The 22,089-nt window shown below is 47.4% G+C and overlaps 1 non-coding gene and 1 pseudogene across 1 annotated transcript; both read left to right on the top strand.

The window, feature by feature from the left end:
- The first annotated feature begins 18,020 nt into the window (after positions 1-18,020).
- LOC135049684 (U1 spliceosomal RNA) lies at positions 18,021-18,184 on the top strand. The gene has a single exon (XR_010241381.1). It is a non-coding gene; the product is annotated as a U1 spliceosomal RNA (small nuclear RNA).
- Positions 18,185-18,336: 152 nt separating this feature from the next.
- On the top strand, positions 18,337-18,491 carry LOC135049685 (U1 spliceosomal RNA; annotated as a pseudogene).
- Positions 18,492-22,089: the final 3,598 nt, after the last annotated feature.

The raw sequence follows: 22,089 nt of genomic DNA, 5'->3' as shown, positions 1-22,089 counted from the left end.
TGACGCCTCTATACCCTACGCTACATCCCTGATGCCTCTATTCCCTACGCTACATTCCTGATGCCTCTATAACCTACGCTACATCCCTGACGCCTCTATACCCTACGCTACATCCCTGACGCCTCTATACAGTACAATGCATTACTGATCCCTCTAGACCATACATCCTCATTACATCAGAGAGATAGTGAAACACTGGAAAAAATAAGGATAAAGTGGACTACAGAAACTGATGCTCTAAACAAAGGAGAGAGAGAGAAAAGCACAAGGGAAAGTGGGCAATCGGAACACCATAGAGAGAGGAGAGATAGAAATGCCTGAAAAAGTAAAGGGGGTTGGGTATGGCATCCGGCGCTCGGGATTCCAGCAGTCACATGATACCTAATCCTAATCCTAACCCTCTGGGGGGGTGGCGGATAGGGCTAACCCTCAGGGGGTGGCAGCTAGGACTAACCCCCCCCCCCCCTCCTAGTGCCTTCCCTAACACCCCCTCCCCCGGTCCTAACCCTCCCTCCAATACTCGCCTTCGGGATGTTGGCTGTCTGTGTGCCGGCACCAGTCTCCCAAGTGGTGTCAGGATTCCAACATCGGTCAAATGACCGCCGGTATACCGTCTGCCGGGATGGTAAATGTATCCTGAGGACAGGTAGTGAGTGTGGAGGGATAGGTGGTTCAGTAAAATGTAACAGCTCAAACTGCGATCATTCACTGATAAATTGATTTATAGCTCTCCCTTTTTAACCATTGCAGTCATAAAAGCAATGTTTTTTAAACTTTTAAATAAAGCTTGTTAGCATCCCCAGCACACTGTATATGCTGGGAGATGTAGTTCTCAATATGAAAACATTTAATTACTGTATGAACTCTAATTCCCCAACTGAAACCTCTCACAAACACACACTCCTAAATCTAGTACACACACACACACACACACACACACACACACACACACACACATTTCCCCAGTACTGACAACTCTCATCACTTCCACACACTGACAACTCCCTCCTGCTCCTCTCCCCACTGACACTGACAGCTCCCTCACAGTCACACACATCCTCCACCCCCCCACCCCCCCCACACACACACTGATAGCACACATGCACAAATCCCCCCTTCCTCGACACTAACTGTCACGGACTGCTTGGGCAGCAGGGGGCAGGCTCTGACTTGAAGTGCTGAAATTCAACAGCTCTCTCGAACTTGCAAGGCATGGCTGTGCAGCTGTCTCCAGCCATCTCCTTGCCCACTGTGTAATTTGTGGCGTTCTCTGATGTTCCCCGCTCTGCCTCTACAACCGGCACATAATGTACAGCAGTGGTGACTCCTGAGTATGGGCCTGGAGAACTCCGCCTACCGGGGGGTAGGGATTAATAATTTCAAAGGGGCAGAGCTAGGAGTGAAGCAGTGGACAGCAGTTGAGGGGCGTTTCAAACTGTAACAGGGTTGGGACAATTTCAGTATCCTTCCCTCACCGTCTAATTGGTCAGTCCCACGCTGATTGCCATAGCGCCCTTTTCGAGACTGCAGAACTCTATCCCTTAGCCACGGTTGGCACAGCTGGATGGTGCCCCTGGCAAGTGCCATCCTGGCCAAGGGGTAGATACGCCCCTGAGGGTCAGGGCCAGCAACAGAAATCTTGGGGCCAAGTACACTGATATCTCTGGGGCCCCCTCAACCCCCCCTTAACTTGGCAGAGGGATCTTTAAAAAAAAATGGAGCCTTTGACTCGGACCGTCAGTGAGGCCGGCAGGTGGTTTTCATACTGGGCTATCCAGCTCTTCGGTGGCGGTGGCAGGGACATTCAGAAAAGGGCCAGCACAGCAACATGCATAATAATGGCAATACAGTATGGACCACAGGGACTGGACAAAGTGATGGGGTAAAAGGAGGGGGGAGGGTTTAGTTGGCCTGTTAATTGTTTTCCTGCTTAAATTGAGCAGTTGGTGGATACACTTTAAAAAGCAATATTGGCACTGTGGCCCCATTATTTCTGTTCTTAATACTTGGAGCCCTGAACAAGTGTCCCCTTTGTCCCCCCTGTCACCGGGCCTGTTCAGGCGTTACCTATGGAGAAGCTGCGACATGACATCCTAGGACACGATACTGCACCATGCATCACCATTATATTTCAGTGTGCCTTGTCAATATTTAAATCTTGTTCTGTGTGACGTGAGTTGTAAATGGTTGAAAATCTCTGTGCTACAGTATCGTCACCATGTAGTTATAACAACACCGCAAAACCACCAAAAGACGTGTTTTGGTAGAGGGACTGCTGGAGGGGCCCATTGGGGCCCCCAGTTTGCTACCCCACCCCAGTATACCTGTGCTGTAGCCAGTGGAAGGGGCACTATCTTCCCGGTGATCTCTTCGGGAAGATGGTGCCGCACATAGAAAGCAAAGACTCTGGCTGCACTCTCCTGCCCTCGCTCTAAGCAAGGTGATCGGGCCACAAAAGGACCCCTGTCGGACCCCTGCCGGACCCCGGCCTGTGGGCCACAAAAGGATGCATTGGGGGCGGCATGCGGCCCATGGGTTTGACACCCCTGCCCTAGAGTATCAAAATTTGTTTCACGGCACCCCTAGGCCAAAGTTTTTTTTATTGATAAATTCAGAAAAAAATATAAAATTAAGTAAATTGTGTTTATAGCATGTCATCCTCAGGTTCAGTTATGTTGTGAGGGAATGGTTTTGCCAATTTAATAAAGTATAAATAATTTTAATTGGTCCTGGACCACCAAACTATGCTACCAGTGCAAGAACCCCAGTTTGGAAACTACTGCCATAAAATAAACCTTTTTTGTTTTTTTTAAACTACATGTAATACACCTTAGAGCTCAGTTCCTAAAAGGTTTTAAACCCTTGCATACAGTAAACTACACATATTTAAAAATCCTACACCGGGCACAAGTGCTCACGGGCCAATTTCATGGCAGTCTCGGATAGGAGGGCATTGTGGATTCACCAAGGGAATGCTGATGCTGACTCCAAGAAGAAAGGGAGTCTCTTCCCTATGAAGGTGAAGCCTTGTTTGGCGACGGCCTAGTTAATTTGATCTCGGCAGCTCCCGCAGGTAAGTCATCCTTCTTGCCCTATGTTCCCTCTCAACGGATGAAGACGCATCATTATCTGACGCAGTCATTTCGGCCCAATAGATATGCAAGAAGTTAAGATTCCCCTTTCTTTGCAGGTAGAGAAAGGAAAAGAGGGAAGAGGTCTGTAGCCTCTTCAAGATCGCAGGAGCAGAGATCGTCCTCTGCTTCTGCCAAATCCACTGCATGACGCTGGGGCTCTCTTGCAGGAGCCCGCACCAGTGGGGGGCACGTCTAAAACTCTTCAGTCAGTTCTGGATTCATTCGGACCTGGACTCGTGGGTTTTACAAATAGTGTCCCAAGGGTACAAACTGGGGTTTCAAGACGTTCCCCCTCACCGATTGTTCAAATCAGCCTTAGTCAGCAGGGAGAAGGTTTTTATTCAAGCCTCTTCGTGGTCCCGAAGCCGGACGGCTCAGTCAGACCAATCTTAAATCTGAAATCCCTTAATTTCTACCTAAAGAAATTCAATTTCAAGATGGAATCTCTCAGGGTAGTGATCTCCAGTCCGGGGGATAAAGGAGATTTCATGGTTTTGGTAGACATAAAGGATGCCTACTTATATGTTCCCATTTAGCCACTGCATCAAGCTACCTGAGGTTTGCAATTCAGGATTGTCATTACCAATTTCAGACGTTGCCGTTTGGTCTGTCCACGGCTCCGAGGATTTTCACCAGGGTGATGGCGGAAATGATGGTTCTCCTTCGCAAGCAAGGAGTCACAATTATCCCGTACTTGGATGATCTCCTGATTAAGGCGAGATCCAGGGACCAGTTGGTGCAAAACATCTACTCTCCCTGACAGTTCTTCAACAACATGGTTGGCTCCTAAACTTGCCAAAATCGCAGTTGGTCCCAATGACGCGGTTGTTGTTTTTGGGAGTGATACTGGACACAGAAGAGGTTTTCTTCTAGTGGAAAGGCTCTGGAGATCCAGAGTCTGGTCAAACAAATTCTGAAACCAGCAAGAGTGTTAATCCATCAATGCATTCAGTTGCTGGGGAAGATGGTTGCGGCCTACGAGGCCATTCAGTTTGGCAGGTTCCATGCCAGAGTGTTCCAGTGGGACCTGTTGGACAAGTGGTCCGGATCCCACCTACACATGCACCGGAGGATAATCCTGTCTTCCAAGACCAGAATCTCACTCCATTGGTGGCTGCACAGTTCTCACCACCTAGAGGGGCGATGGTTCGGGATCCAGGACGGGATCCTAGGGACCACGGATGCAACCCTCCGAGGCTGGAGAGCAGTCACACAGGGGGAAAACATCCAAGGAAGATGGTCAAGTCTTCCTTGGATGTTTTCATCTCCACATAAATGTTCTGGAGTTAAGGGCCATTTAATAACTGCAGACACAGTACGCACTGGGACGGGTGCCCATCATCCTCTACGGACTAAGAGAAAAGGATTTACCGGTAGGTATTAAAATCCTATTTTCTCTAACGTCCTAGAGAATGCTGTGGACTCCGTAAGGACCATGGGGATAGACGGGCTCCGCAGGAGACATGGGCACTTTAAGAAAGACTTTAGTTCTGGGTGTGCACTGGCTCCTCCCTCTATGCCCCTCCTCCAGAACTCAGTTTGATACTGTACCCAGTGGAGACTGGGTGCTTTTCAGGAGCTCTCCTGAGCTTTCTGACAGAAAGTATTTTGTTAGGTTTTTAATTTTCAGGGAGCACTGCTGGCAACAGACTCCCTCATCGAGGGACTGAGGGGAGAGAAGCAGCCCTACTCTCTGAGTTGCAAGGTCCTGCTTCTTAGGCTACTGGACACCATTAGCTCCAGTGGGATTGGTACGCAGGATCTCACCCTCGCCATCCGTCCCAGAGCCGCGCCGCCGTCCCCCTCGCAGAGCCGGAAGATAGAAGCCGGGTGAGTATGAGAAGAAAAGAAGACTTCAGAGGCGGCAGAAGACTTCATGATCTTCACTGAGGTAACGCATAGCACTGCAGCTGTGCGCCTTTGCTCCCATACACCTCACATACTCCGGTCACTGTAAGGGTGCAGGGCGCAGGGGGGGCGCCCTGGGCAGCAATATAAACCTCTTTCGCAAAAATATAACATATATACAGCTGGGCACTTTATATATGTATAAGCCCCCACCAATTTTACAGTTTAAGCGGGACAGAAGCCCGCCTCCGAGGGGGCGGGGCTTCTCCCTCAGCACTCACCAGCGCCATTTTTTCTCCACAGCACAGCTGAGAGGAAGCTCCCCGGACTCTACCCTGCTTATACCACGTTAGACAAGAGGGTTGAAAAGAGGGGTGGGGGGGGCACATAATTCGCAAATTACATACAGCAGCACTACTGGGCAAACATTAAGTTACTGTTTTATTCCTGGGTTATATAGCGCTGGGGGGGGTGCTGGCATACTCTCTCTCTGTCTCTCCAAAGGGCCTTGTGGGGAAACTGTCTTCAGAAAAAGCATTCCCTGTGTGTGTAGTGTGTCGGTACACGTGTGTCGACATGTCTGAGGAAGAAGGCTATATTAGAGAGGAGCGGGAGCAAATGAATGTGGTGTCTCCGCCGACAGCTGATTGGATGGATATGTGGAATGTTTTAAATGCTAGTGTAAACTCATTGCACAAAAGATTAGACAAGGCAGAAGCTTTGGGACAGTCAGGGTTTCAACCCATGCCTGATCCTATGTTGCAGGGACTGTCAGGGTCTCATAAGCGCCCACTATCCCAGATTGTTGACACAGATACCGACACGGATTCTGACTCCAGTGTCGATTACGATGATGCAAAGTTACAGCCAAAATTGGCAAAATCCATTCGATTTATGATTATGGCAATAAAAGATGTTTTGCACATCACAGAGGAACCCCCTGTCGCTGACAAGAGGGTACATATGTACAAGGGAAAGAAGCCTGAGGTAACCTTTCCCCCCTCACACGAGCTGAACGAGTTATGTGAAAAAGCTTGGGAGTCTCCAGATAAAAGACTGCAGATTTCCAAAAGGATTCTTATGGCGTATCCTTTCCCATCAACGGATAGGTTACGATGGGAATGCTCCCCTAGGGTGGACAAAGCATTAACACGCTTATCCAAGAAGGTAGCCCTCCCGTCCCAGGATACGGCTACCTTCAAAGAGTGTGCTGACCGCAAACAGGAGATTACCCTGAAGTCCATTTATACACATTCAGGTACCTTACTCAGACCGGCAATTGCGTCGGCCTGGGTGTGTAGTGCTGTAGCGGCATGGACAAATACCTTATCTGAGGGGATGGATAGCCTAGACAAGGATACTATTTTATTGACCCTGGGGCATATAAGAGATGCTGTCCTATATATGTGTGTATGCAAACTACAGGTGGTGCTGCAGGGCCCACACCCTTTTACTTGTCTTGTAGAGCAGCTCTGAAGCTGTTACAGTGCCCAGCTGCTGCAAGAAATCAGCTTGAATGCTTCAGGGGCTTGGGCATGGCCAACATGAGCCCCACACCGAAAGAGGGTGGGGGTGTTTAATGCAAACTTGGGGTTATACAAGCGCCGCAAAAGGCCGCCATGCCCTGCATGCCCCTTTTCTCTTTTCATATACAGATGAGGGTTCCAGCCAACTTTGGCCCACTGCTTGGATGACATCACCGTATGCAAATCCGTCTGCTGCAGACCTTCCCCCAGGAATGCTTGCAATAGTTGTTGCATATGGTTTAATGTCTGAGGGTGCTTCAGTATTAGGCAGCCTTCCGCCCTCCCATGTTCATCTGAAAAGATGTGGTCTCCCTGCAGTTGTTGTCCCCAGACGAGAGTTCCCTTGTGCTTCCTCAGTTAAATCTCCTTAACTTGACGGGGGTGTGCCCGAGCAGCCGCCCTCCCCAGCCCTATCCCAACACATACTTATCTTGCATATGAGATCTCTTGATCATGAAGATAGTTCTCACAGGTTGAGGTTCATCCTGGCCCCGCTCCCCGCTGGAGAGCGCTGATGGGGACAGCAGCGGGGCTTCAGCAGAAGGGTGAGTATGTGTGGCCAGAGACCTCCCTTCCCATGTGCAGGCCTGCAGAGTCTGCCACGCAGGATTGGGCATGTGGCACTCTCCCTCCCAGGGGCTCTTCCAGATGTAGCTCCTCAGCAGTATTTTTCCCGGGCTGCGCGGCGCTCTCCCCGACTGGCATCCGCCCTGGAACACTGCCTTCCTCAACGCAACATCAGCAGGGGGCCCTGGCCTCATCAACATCCCAGGTCTTTCTCATGTATGTATCATGTATGTGTGTGTGATATATGTATGAATCATATATGTTTGTGATATATATATATATATATATATATGTATGTATCTATCTATCTATCTATCGTATGTGTGTGTATATATATATGTATCTATCATGTATGTATGTATGTATCTATCTTGTATGTATGTGTTCTATCTATCTATCTATCTATCTATCTATCTATCTATCTATCTATCTATCGTGTGTGTGATATATGTATGTATCTATCATGTATGTGTTATATGTATGTATCACACCTTCCTCTATACATATACATACATACATACATACATACATACACACACCTATATCTGTACGTACACTGACATACACACACCAACATCTATAGATTAACACGCTGACCCCTAAACGTACACCAACGTACCCACACCTGCATCTATACCTACACATGCTGACACGTGGACGTACACCGGCTTACCCACATGTGAATCTATACATACATGTGCTGACACCTGGACATACACTGATGTACCCACACCTAACATCTATACATATACATGCTAACACCTGGACGTATACAGACGTACCCACATTTGCATCCATGCATATATAGATGTAGGTGTGTGTACGTCAGTGTACGTCCAGGTGTCAACGCGTGTATGTATAGATGCAGGTGTGGGTACGTCTGTGTATGTCCAGGTGTCAGAATGTGTATGTATAGATGCAGGTGTGGGAACGTCAGTGTAGGTTCAGGTGTCAGCGCGTGTATGTATAGATGCAGGTGCTTGTATGTCCAGATGTCAGTGCATGTATGTATAGATGCAAGTGTGGGTACGTCAGTGTATGTCCATTTGTCAGCGCGTGTATATATAGATGCAGGTGCTTGTATGTTGGTGTATGTCCAGGTGTCAGCATGTGTATGTATAGATGCAGGTGTGGGAATGTTGGTGTATGTCCAGGTGTCAGGGCGTGTATGTATGGATATTAGGTGTGGGTACATCAGTGTATGTCCAGGTGTTAGCGCATGTATGTATAGATGCAGGATAATAATCACACAGCGTGCCCCCCACCAACCACAAACCTCCCCCACCCCCCTGTATGACATAAACACCGCTAATTCCACTTACACACAATAATTTCAGTTTGCGACCAGGAGCCGGCAATGTATGTGCACCCAAATGAAGCCACTGTACATGCCCTGCAGGCTGCTATGTACTGCAACAGGTGCAACAAATGTAAATGCCCTATCTTTAAAATGGGGCATATTTTACTAAATTAAAAAAACCTGTAACTTTCTGTAAAACCTTAACCCCAAAAGGCACTACACTAACATCGGGGTGTAGAGTTGGATCTTGATCCAAGGCACCAACAGGCTAAAGCTTTGACTGTTCCCAGGATGCCTTGCACCGCCTCCTCTACAACCCTGCCCAGTGGCGTAACTAGACCTTTGTGGGCCCCATAGCAAAATTCTGAATGGGCCCACCAGCACTCAACAAGAATGAGTGGCGTTTGGGGTCAGAAAAGTAGAGGGGAAGGGGTCTGACAGAGTAGGGGGCAGGACATGAATGAATAGAAATAGAATACTGAGAAACTGAGGTGTCCATTATATAAAGAAATACAGTATGTGTGTCTGTGTGTATATCACACACACACACATATAAGGGAAATTCAAATGCCCTCAATTATTGCGCCCATTACACTCTGGTTTAGGTGCACAAAGCACCTAAACCTGAATAAAGTAATGGGCGCGATCATGAAAAGACACCGTTTGGTTGCCCAAATGGGTCTCTTTGCACACATTTCAGCTTGTTTCCCCTGGGGGTAGCGAGCTGAAATAAACATGTCGCACCCGTTGGCAGCAACATTAGAATAGCTGCTGACGGGCAGTAAGATTAGCGACCCTAGTGGCCGACACAAACACCGGGCCCATCTAGGAGTGGCACTGCAGTGTCACGCAGGATGTCCCTTCCAAAAAACCCTCCCCAATCAGCACATGATGCAAAGAAAAAGAAAAGAAAAAAGAGGTGCAAGATGGAATTATCCTTGGGCCCTCCCACCCACCCTTATGTTGTATAAACAAAACAGGACATGCACACTTTAACCAACCCATCATTTCAGTGACAGGGTCTGCCACACGACTGTGACTGATATGACGGGTTGGTTTGGACCCCCCCCAAAAAAGAAGCAATTAATCTCTCCTTGCACAAACTGGCTCTACAGAGGCAAGATGTCCACCTCATCTTCACCCTCCGATATATCACCGTGTACATCCCCCTCCTCACAGATTATCAATTCGTCCCCACTGGAATCCACCATCTCAGCTCCCTGTGTACTTTGTGGAGGCAATTGCTGCTGGTCAATGTCTCCGCGGAGGAATTGATTATAATTCATTTTAATGAACATCATCTTCTCCACATTTTCTGGATGTAACCTCGTACGCCGATTGCTGACAAGGTGAGCGGCGGCACTAAACACTCTTTCGGAGTACACATTTGTGGGAGGGCAACTTAGGTAGAATAAAGCCAGTTTGTGCAAGGGCCTCCAAATTGCCTCTTTTTCCTGCCAGTATAAGTACGGACTGTGTGACGTGCCTACTTGGATGCGGTCACTCATATAATCCTCCACCATTCTATCAATGTTGAGAGAATCATATGCAGTGACAGTAGACGACATGTCCGTAATCGTTGTCAGGTCCTTCAGTCCGGACCAGATGTCAGCATCAGCAGTCGCTCCAGACTGCCCTGCATCACCGCCAGCGGGTGGGCTCGGAATTCTGAGCCTTTTCCTCGCACCCCCAGTTGCGGGAGAATGTGAAGGAGGAGATGTTGACAGGTCGCGTTCCGCTTGACTTGACAATTTTGTCACCAGCAGGTCTTTCAACCCCAGCAGACCTGTGTCTGCCGGAAAGAGAGATCCAAGGTAGGCTTTAAATCTAGGATCGAGCACGGTGGCCAAAATGTAGTGCTCTGATTTCAACAGATTGACCACCCGTGAATCCTTGTTAAGCGAATTAAGGGCTGCATCCACAAGTCCCACATGCCTAGCGGAATCGCTCCGTGTTAGCTCCTTCTTCAATGCCTCCAGCTTCTTCTGCAAAAGCCTGAAGAGGGGAATGACCTGACTCAGGCTGGCAGTGTCTGAACTGACTTCACGTGTGGCAAGTTCAAAGGGCATCAGAACCTTGCACAACGTTGAAATCATTCTCCACTGCACTTGAGACAGGTGCATTCCATCTCCTATATCGTGCTCAATTGTATAGGCTTGAATGGCCTTTTGCTGCTCCTCCAACCTCTGAAGCATATAGAGGGTTGAATTCCACCTCGTTACCACTTCTTGCTTCAGATGATGGCAGGGCAGGTTCAGTAGTTTTTGGTGGTGCTCCAGTCTTCTGTACGTGGTGCCTGTACGCCGAAAGTGTCCCGCAATTTTTCTGGCCACCGACAGCATCTCTTGCACGCCCCTGTCGTTTTTTAAAAAATTCTGCACCACCAAATTCAAGGTATGTGCAAAACATGGGACGTGCTGGAATTTGCCCATATTTAATGCACACACAATATTGCTGGCGTTGTCCGATGCCACAAATCCACAGGAGAGTCCAATTGGGGTAAGCCATTCCGCGATGATCTTCCTCAGTTGCCGTAAGAGGTTTTCAGCTGTGTGCGTATTCTGGAAAGCGGTGATACAAAGCGTAGCCTGCCTAGGAAAGAGTTGGCGTTTGCGAGATGCTGCTACTGGTGCCGCCGCTGCTGTTCTTGCGGCGGGAGTCCATACATCTACCCAGTGGGCTGTCACAGTCATATAGTCCTGACCCTGCCCTGCTCCACTTGTCCACATGTCCGTGGTTAAGTGGACATTGGGTACAACTGCATTTTTTAGGACACTGGTGAGTCTTTTTCTGACGTCCGTGTACATTCTCGGTATCGCCTGCCTAGAGAAGTGGAACCTAGATGGTATTTGGTAACGGGGGCACACTGCCTCAATAAATTGTCTAGTTCCCTGTGAACTAACGGCGGATACCGGACGCACGTCTAACACCAACATAGTTGTCAAGGACTCAGTTATCCGCTTTGCAGTAGGATGACTGCTGTGATATTTCATCTTCCTCGCAAAGGACTGTTGAACAGTCAATTGCTTACTGGAAGTAGTACAAGTGGGCTTACGACTTCCCCTCTGGGATGACCATCGACTCCCAGCGGCAACAACAGCAGCGCCAGCAGCAGTAGGCGTTACACGCAAGGATGCATCGGAGGAATCCCAGGCAGGAGAGGACTCGTCAGACTTGCCAGTGACATGGCCTGCAGGACTATTGGCATTCCTGGGGAAGGAGGAAATTGACACTGAGGGAGTTGGTGGGGTGGTTTGCGTGAGCTTGGTTACAAGAGGAAGGGATTTACTGGTCAGTGGACTGCTTCCGCTGTCACCCAAAGTTTTTGAACTTGTCACTGACTTATTATGAATGCGCTGCAGGTGACGTATAAGGGAGGATGTTCCGAGGTGGTTAACGTCCTTACCCCTACTTATTACAGCTTGACAAAGGGAACACACGGCTTGACACCTGTTGTCCGCATTTCTGGTGAAATACCTCCACACCGAAGAGCTGATTTTTTTGGTATTTTCACCTGGCATGTCAACGGCCATATTCCTCCCACGGACAACAGGTGTCTCCCCGGGTGCCTGACTTAAACAAACCACCTCACCATCAGAATCCTTCTGGTCAATTTCCTCCCCAGCGCCAGCAACACCCATATCCTCCTCATCCTGGTGTACTTCAACACTGACATCTTCAATCTGACTATCAGGAACTAGAGATGAGCGCCTGAAATTTTTCGGGTTTTGTGTTTTGGTTTTGGGTTCGGTTCCGCGGCCGTGTTTTGGGTTCGACCGCGTTTTGGCAAAACCTCACCGAATTTTTTTTGTCGGATTCGGGTGTGTTTTGGATTCGGGTGGTTTTTTCAAAAAACCCTAAAAAACATCTTAAAACATTGAATTTGGGGGTCATTTTGATCCCATAGTATTATTAACCTCAATAACCATAATTAACACTCATTTTCAGTCTATTCTGAACACCTTACACCTCACAATATTATTTTTAGTCCTAAAATTTGCACCGAGGTCGCTGGATGACTAAGCTCAGCGACCCTAGTGGCCGACACAAACACCGGGCCCATCTAGGAGTGGCACTGCAGTGTCACGCAGGATGTCCCTTCCAAAAAACCCTCCCCAAACAGCACATGACGCAAAGAAAAAAAGAGGCGCAATGAGGTAGCTGTGTGAGTAAGATTAGCGACCCTAGTGGCCGACACAAACACCGGGCCCATCTAGGAGTGGCACTGCAGTGTCACGCAGGATGTCCCTTCCAAAAAACCCTCCCCAAACAGCACATGACGCAAAGAAAAAAAGAGGCGCAATGAGGTAGCTGTGTGAGTAAGATTAGCGACCCTAGTGGCCGACACAAACACCTGGCCCATCTAGGAGTGGCACTGCAGTGTCACGCAGGATGTCCCTTCCAAAAAACCCTCCCCAAACAGCACATGACGCAAAGAAAAAAAGAGGCGCAATGAGGTAGCTGACTGTGTGAGAAAGATAAGCGACCCTAGTGGCCGACACAAACACCGGGCCCATCTAGGAGTGGCACTGCAGTGTCACGCAGGATGTCCCTTCCAAAAAACCCTCCCCAAACAGCACATGACGCAAAGAAAAATAAAAGAAAAAAGAGGTGCAAGATGGAATTGTCCTTGGGCCCTTCCCACCCACCCTTATGTTGTATAAACAAAACAGGACATGCACACTTTAACCAACCCATCATTTCAGTGACAGGGTCTGCCACACGACTGTGACTGAAATGACGGGTTGGTTTGGACCCCCACCAAAAAAGAAGCAATTAATCTCTCCTTGCACAAACTGGCTCTACAGAGGCAAGATGTCCACCTCATCATCATCCTCCGATATATCACCGTGTACATCCCCCTCCTCACAGATTATCAATTCGTCCCCACTGGAATCCACCATGTCAGCTCCCTGTGTACTTTGTGGAGGCAATTGCTGCTGGTCAATGTCTCCGCGGAGGAATTGATTATAATTCATTTTAATGAACATCATCTTCTCCACATTTTCTGGATGTAACCTCGTACGCCGATTGCTGACAAGGTGAGCGGCGGCACTAAACACTCTTTCGGAGTACACACTTGTGGGAGGGCAACTTAGGTAGAATAAAGCCAGTTTGTGCAAGGGCCTCCAAATTGCCTCTTTTTCCTGCCAGTATAAGTACGGACTGTGTGACGTGCCTACTTGGATGCGGTCACTCATATAATCCTCCACCATTCTATCAATGGTGAGAGAATCATATGCAGTGACAGTAGACGACATGTCCGTAATGGTTGTCAGGTCCTTCAGTCCGGACCAGATGTCAGCATCAGCAGTCGCTCCAGACTGCCCTGCATCACCGCCAGCGGGTGGGCTCGGAATTCGGATTTGGGATTTCGAAGAATGCACAGTTCTTTGCTGTGCTGCTTTTGCCAGCTTGAGTCTTTTCATTTTTCTAGCGAGAGGCTGAGTGCTTCCATCCTCATGTGAAGCTGAACCACTAGCCATGAACATAGGCCAGGGCCTCAGCCGTTCCTTGCCACTCCGTGTGGTAAATGGCATATTGGCAAGTTTACGCTTCTCCTCCGACAATTTTATTTTAGGTTTTGGAGTCCTTTTTTTTCTGATATTTGGTGTTTTGGATTTGACATGCTCTGTACTATGACATTGGGCATCGGCCTTGGCAGACGACGTTGCTGGCATTTCATCGTCTCGGCCATGACTAGTGGCAGCAGCTTCAGCACGAGGTGGAAGTGGATCTTGATCTTTCCCTAATTTTGGAACCTCAACTTTTTTGTTCTCCATATTTTATAGGCAGAACTAAAAGGCACCTCAGGTAAACAATGGAGATGGATGGATTGGATACTAGTATACAATTATGGACGGACTGCCACGGTTAGGTGGTATAAAAAAACCACGGTTAGGTGGTATATAATACAATTATGGATGGACGGACTGCCTGCCGAGTTCCGACACAGAGGTAGCCACAGCCGTGAACTACCGCACTGTACACTGGTTGATAAAGAGATAGTAGTATACTCGTAACAACTAGTATGACACTATGACGACGGTATAAAGAATGAAAAAAAAACCACGGTTAGGTGGTATATATTATAATAATAATACAATTATGGATGGACGGACTGCCTGCCGACTGCCGACACAGAGGTAGCCACAGCCGTGAACTACCGCACTGTACACTGGTTGATAAAGAGATAGTAGTATACTCGTAACAACTAGTATGACACTATGATGACGGTATAAAGAAAGAAAAAAAAATACCACGGTTAGGTGGTATATATTGTAATACAATTATGGATGGACGGACTGCCTGCCGAGTTCCGACTGCCGACACAGAGGTAGCCACAGCCGTGAACTACCGCACTGTACTGTGTCTGCTGCTAATATAGACTGGTTGATAAAGAGATAGTATACAATACATACAACAATATACTACTATACTGGTGGTCAGGCACTGGTCACCACTAGTCACACTGGCAGTGGCACTCCTGCAGCAAAAGTGTGCACTGTTTAATTTTAAATTAATATAATATTATGTACTCCTGGGGGCTCCTGCTATAACAACCTGCAGTGCTCCCCAGTCTCCCCCACAATTATTATAAGCTTTGCCTTTTATACATTGATGTGCAGCACACTGGGCTGAGCTGAGTGCACACAGACTGAGTCACACTGTGTGACTGGCTGCTGCTGTGTATCGTTTTTTTTCAGGCAGAGAACGGATATAGCAGAGAACGGATATATTATATTAAAATAAATAAAAGTTAACTAACAACAACTGCACTGGTCACTGTGGTAAACTCTGTCTGACTCTGCACAATCTCTCTCTCTCTTCTAATCTAATTTCTAATGGAGAGGACGCCAGCCACGTCCTCTCCCTATCAATCTCAATGCACGTGTGAAAATGGCGGCGACGCGCGGCTCCTTATATAGAATCCGAGTCTCGCGAGAATCCGACAGCGTCATGATGACGTTCGGGCGCGCTCGGGTTAACCGAGCAAGGCGGGAGGATCCGAGTCTGCTCGGACCCGTGAAAAAAACATGAAGTTCGTGCGGGTTCGGTTTCAGAGAAACCGAACCCGCTCATCTCTATCAGGAACTGGACTGCGGGTGCTCCTTCCAGCACTTGCAGGGGGCGTGCAAATGGTGGAAGGCGCATGCTCTTCACGTCCAGTGTTGGGAAGGTCAGGCATCGCAACCGACACAATTGGACTCTCCTTGTGGATTTGGGATTTCAAAGAACGCACAGTTCTTTGCGGTGCTTTTGCCAGCTTGAGTCTTTTCAGTTTTCTAGCGAGAGGCTGAGTGCTTCCATCCTCATGTGAAGCTGAACCACTAGCCATGAACATAGGCCAGGGCCTCAGCCGTTCCTTGCCACTCCGTGTGGTAAATGGCATATTGGCAAGTTTACGCTTCTCCTCCGACAATTTTATTTTAGGTTTTGGAGTCCTTTTTTTTCTGATATTTGGTGTTTTGGATTTGACATGCTCTGTACTATGACATTGGGCATCGGCCTTGGCAGACGACGTTGCTGGCATTTCATCGTCTCGGCCATGACTAGTGGCAGCAGCTTCAGCACGAGGTGGAAGTGGATCTTGATCTTTCCCTAATTTTGGAACCTCAACTTTTTTGTTCTCCATATTTTATAGGCAGAACTAAAAGGCACCTCAGGTAAACAATGGAGATGGATGGATTGGATACTAGTATACAATTATGGACGGACTGCCACGGTTAGGTGGTATAAAAAAACCACGGTTAGGTGGTATATATTGTAATACAATTATGGATGGACGGACTGCCTGCCGAGTGCCGACACAGAGGTAGCCACAGCCGTGAACTACCGCACTGTACACTGGTTGATAAAGAGATAGTAGTATACTCGTAACAACTAGTATGACTGACTATGACGGTATAAAGAATGAAAAAAAAACCACGGTTAGGTGGTATATATTGTAATACAATTATGGATGGACGGACTGCCTGCCGAGTTCCGACACAGAGGTAGCCACAGCCGTGAACTACCGCACTGTACACTGGTTGATAAAGAGATAGTAGTATACTCGTAACAACTAGTATGACTGACTATGACGGTATAAAGAATGAAAAAAAAACCACGGTTAGGTGGTATATATTATAATACAATTATGGATGGACGGACTGCCTGCCGACTGCCGACACAGAGGTAGCCACAGCCGTGAACTACCGCACTGTACACTGGTTGATAAAGAGATAGTAGTATACTCGTAACAACTAGTATGACACTATGACTGTATAAAGAATGAAAAAAAAACCACGGTTAGGTGGTATATATTATAATAATACAATTATGGATGGACGGACTGCCTGCCGAGTTCCGACACAGAGGTAGCCACAGCCGTGAACTACCGCACTGTACACTGGTTGATAAAGAAATAGTAGTATACTCGTAACAACTAGTATGACTGACTATGACGGTATAAAGAATGAAAAAAAAACCACGGTTAGGTGGTATATATTGTAATACAATTATGGATGGACGGACTGCCTGCCGAGTTCCGACACAGAGGTAGCCACAGCCGTGAACTACCGCACTGTACACTGGTTGATAAAGAGATAGTAGTATACTCGTAACAACTAGTATGACTGACTATGACGGTATAAAGAATGAAAAAAAAACCACGGTTAGGTGGTATATATTATAATACAATTATGGATGGACGGACTGCCTGCCGACTGCCGACACAGAGGTAGCCACAGCCGTGAACTACCGCACTGTACACTGGTTGATAAAGAGATAGTAGTATACTCGTAACAACTAGTATGACACTATGACGGTATAAAGAATGAAAAAAAAACCACGGTTAGGTGGTATATATTATAATAATACAATTATGGATGGACGGACTGCCTGCCGAGTTCCGACACAGAGGTAGCCACAGCCGTGAACTACCGCACTGTACACTGGTTGATAAAGAGATAGTAGTATACTCGTAACAACTAGTATGACTGACTATGACGGTATAAAGAATGAAAAAAAAACCACGGTTAGGTGGTATATATTGTAATACAATTATGGATGGACGGACTGCCTGCCGAGTTCCGACACAGAGGTAGCCACAGCCGTGAACTACCGCACTGTACACTGGTTGATAAAGAGATAGTAGTATACTCGTAACAACTAGTATGACTGACTATGACGGTATAAAGAATGAAAAAAAAACCACGGTTAGGTGGTATATATTGTAATACAATTATGGATGGACGGACTGCCTGCCGAGTTCCGACACAGAGGTAGCCACAGCCGTGAACTACCGCACTGTACACTGGTTGATAAAGAGATAGTAGTATACTCGTAACAACTAGTATGACTGACTATGACGGTATAAAGAATGAAAAAAAAACCACGGTTAGGTGGTATATATTATAATACAATTATGGATGGACGGACTGCCTGCCGACTGCCGACACAGAGGTAGCCACAGCCGTGAACTACCGCACTGTACACTGGTTGATAAAGAGATAGTAGTATACTCGTAACAACTAGTATGACACTATGACGGTATAAAGAATGAAAAAAAAACCACGGTTAGGTTGTGCTGCCTCAGTTGAATCTCCTTTACTTGACAGAGATGTGCCTGAGCAGCGGCCCTCCCCAGCCCTATCCCAAATCATACTTATTTTGCATAGGAGATACCATGGTCATGAAGATTGTTCTCCCAGGGTGAGGTTCATTCATTGCATTCTGGGTATGCTGACCCCTGTGATTTCCCCAAATGTGGGAAACTCGACTGCATTATTTGTGGTAGTGGGGGACTGTGTTTGTGCTTTCCTCTGGTCAGCTCTGGTAAAAGCCAGATTTCTGTGTCTCAGATCTTCCTCTAGCCTTGTTCTTCTTTCGAGAGTTCTCTTGTGCTGCCTCAGTTGGATCTCCTTCACTTGACAGGGGGGTGCCCGAGCAGCGACCCTCCTCAGCTCTTGCCCAACTCCTACTTACCTGCCAGGTATGATCAGGAAGGTGCTTCTCCCAGGGCAAGGCTCACCCATTGCACTCTGGGTGTGCTGCATCTGCGATTTCCCCAAATGTGGGACACTTGACTGCATAATTTGTGTTTCCTCTGGTCGGCTCTCATATAATTCAGATCTCTTTGTCTCAGGTCTCTAATGCTAATGGCTGATTAGAATAAATGCCGTGCAGCTGCCTTGCTGCACGGCCAGAGAGCAGGTGAATATCTTAATTTCCTAAAGCCTAGCAACGGGGAATGCGGTCCGCCAGTGGCGTCCCCGTTGCTAGGGTCCGTGCGGCTCAGCGCGCCCGGCGTCTAGCGTTGCTAGGGAGCCGGCGGCTGTACGTGCACGGCATCTCTAGTTGCTAGGCGCCGGGCCGCGCAGACCATCAAGCGGACCCCGGCGCCAAACAGTACCCCCCCCTTGAGGAGGGGTCAAGGAACCCCTAAAGCCAGGTTTCTGAGGAAATTCCCGAAAAAATGCCCTCTTGAGCCTCGGGGCATGAAGATCCTTATCCAGGACCCAAGACCTTTCCTCCGGACCATAGCCTTTCCAGTGAACCAGAAAATACAGCCGATCCCGGGACAATTTGGAATCGAGAACCTTCTCTACCAAGAACTCCTGTTGTCCCTGTACATCTACTGGAGATCTACCCTGAGAGATCTTCCGAGGAAATCTACTGGAAGAAACGTATTGTTTCAACAGGGAACAATGAAACGTATTTCCAATCCGGAGAGATCTTGGTAAACGTAACCGAAAGGCAACTGGGTTGACTCTTTTAATAATAAGAAATGGCCCAATAAATTTGGGTCCCAGTCTAGCTGAGGATTGTCGAAGCCTGATGTTGCGAGTCGACAACCACACCCTATCTCCCACCTTAAAAGTGCAAGGACGTCGGAGCCTGTCAGAAAATTTCTTCTCTCGAAAGGCCGCTTTTCTGAGAGCAAGGTGCACCTTTTTCCAAATGGCTCTGAGATGGGAGGTTAAGGTAAGCGAGGAGACTGAGGAATGATGAAAAAAAGAATTAGCTCTGGGGTGAAAACCAAAAACTGAAAAGAATGGAGACTCTTTAGTGGAGGAATGACAAGAATTATTGTAAGCAAATTCAGCCAACGGAAGAAACTCGGACCAATCATTCTGGAGTTTGGCTGAATACAAGCGCAAATATTGTTTCAATGATTGGTTAACTCGTTCGGTTTGCCCGTTGGATTGTGGGTGGTAACCGGATGTTAACGACAATTTCATCTTCAATGAGGCACAAAAACATTTCCAGAATTGTGCGATGAATTGTGGACCCCGATCAGAAACAATATCAGTAGGCAACCCATGAAGCCTGAATACATGGCGGAGAAACAAAACTGCCAACCCTTGGGCAGAAGGCAATCGGGGAAGAGCAATAAAATGAGCCATTTTACTAAAACGGTCCACTACCACCCATATGACTCGGAATCCGGCTGAAAGGGGAAGGTCAACCACAAAATCCATAGAAATATGAGACCATGGCCTGAGAGGAACATTTAAGGGCATAAGTTGCCCGATGGGCAAGGAACGGGGAACCTTATGCTGTGCACAAACCTGACATGAATAAACAAATTCCTTGACGTCTTTAGAAAGACCAGGCCACCATACTGAGCGAGAGACTAACTCCAATGTCTTAGAGACTCCTGGATGCCCTGAAACTTTGTTATCATGGAATTCCGTTAAAACAGTAACTCTCAAAAACTCAGGGACGTAAAGACGACCAGCAGGAGTAATTCTAGGAGCTTGGTGTTGAAGCTGTTTTAACTGGGTAAATAAATCTTGTGTGAGGCCCGCCCAGATGACCGAAGATGGAAGTATGGGGGTAACAGGATTGTTATTGTGAACCGGAAGAAAGCTATGTGACAGGGCATCAGCCTTAGTATTCTTGGAACCAGGCCTGAAAGTGATTATAAATTTGAAACGCGTAAAAAATAATGCCCAACGTGCCTGCCGGGCATTAAGCCGCTTAGCCGATTCAATGTATTGCAGGTTCTTATGGTCAGTCAATACCGAAATAGTATGTTTTGCTCCCTCCAGCCAATGCCTCCACTCCTCGAAAGCCCATTTTACCGCCAGTAACTCCCGATTACCAACGTCATAGTTGGATTCAGCGGAGGAGAATTTCCTGGACATAAAGGCACAAGGATGTAACTCCAGAGACTCCGGATCCTTTTGAGAAAGGATAGCCCCCACTCCAACCTCCAAGGCATCAACCTCCACCACAAAGGGCAATTCCGGATTAGGATGTCTGAGGACTGGAGCCGAGACAAAGGCTTGTTTCAAGGCCCGGAAGGACAACTCAGCTTCATGCGACCAGTTGGTAGGATCCGCTCCTTTCTTTGTCAGAGCTACAATGGGAGCAACCAGGTCAGAAAAAGAATGAATGAACCTCCTATAATAATTCGCAAACCCTAAAAAAACGCTTAATTGCTTTTAAATTGGTGGGTTGCGCCCAACTAAGGATGGCCTGGAGTTTCTTTGGTTCCATGGAAAATCCCTGAGGGGAAATTATGTACCCTAAAAAAGATACTTCCGTGACATGAAACTCACACTTCTCCAGCTTGGCATATAAATGATTCTCACATAACTTTTGAAGAACCAGACGCACCTGGGTAACATGTTGTTCCATTGATTTAGAAAAAATCAGGATGTCGTCTAAGTAAACGACCACGAATTTCCCTAGGAAGTCACGGAGCACATCGTTAATGAGGTCTTGAAAAACTGCCGGAGCATTGGACAGGCCGAACGGCATCACCAGGTATTCGTAGTGACCCGACTGAGTACTGAAGGCCGTTTTCCACTCATCTCCAGATTTAATTCGGATGAGGTTGTACGCTCCTCTAAGGTCAATTTTAGAAAAAATCACAGCAGAACGTAACTGATCAAAGAGTACAGAAATCAACGGCAAAGGATAGGTGTTTTTAACTGAGATCTTATTCAGGGCTCTAAAATCAATGCAAGGTCTAAGCGAGCCATCCTTTTTCTCCACAAAGAAGAAGCCTGCACTTAAAGGAGATTTTGATGGTCTAATAAATCCTTTCTCAAGGCTCTCCTTTACATAATCATTCATAGCCGCAGTTTCTGGCCCGGATAATGCATATAATCTTCCCTTTGGCAATGCGGCACCAGGAATTAACTCAATAGCACAATCATAAGGCCGATGGGGAGGCAGAATGTCCGCATTGCCTTTGGAGAAAACATCAGCAAACTCCTGGTATTCCACCGGAATGAGTTCTGGAATGATAGCTGCTACTCTGACTGGAAACGTGATACATTCCTTATCACAAAAAGTACCCCAATGTGAAATCTCCCCCGACCGCCAATCAATGGTGGGATTATGAAAGGCCAGCCAAGGGTGACCCAGAACAACTGGAACTGCTGGGCAATATGTAAGAAAGAACTCGATTTTCTCGGAATGTAGAGCTCCTACTGTAAGTAGTGCAGGGGGTGTACGGAGAGAAATAATCCCATTAGACAGCGGACTCCCATCTAAGCCATGCATGGTGACACACCTACCCAAAGGTAACTGAGGAATGCCTAAGGCCTTAGCCCAAGTTAAATCCATAAAGTTTCCTGCAGCTCCACTGTCAACAAAAGCCGACACCGAAGAACTGAGGCTGCCAAAGGAAACTTTAACTGGGACTAAAAGGGAGTTATTCGAGGAGATAAGCTGCAGACCTAGGTGAACCCCCTCACAATTCACCTGGTCAAAG

This window comes from Pseudophryne corroboree, unplaced genomic scaffold (assembly GCF_028390025.1).
Source record: "Pseudophryne corroboree isolate aPseCor3 unplaced genomic scaffold, aPseCor3.hap2 scaffold_991, whole genome shotgun sequence".
Classification (NCBI taxonomy): Eukaryota; Metazoa; Chordata; class Amphibia; order Anura; family Myobatrachidae; genus Pseudophryne; species Pseudophryne corroboree.
This window is presented reverse-complemented; position numbering and strand designations above follow the sequence as displayed.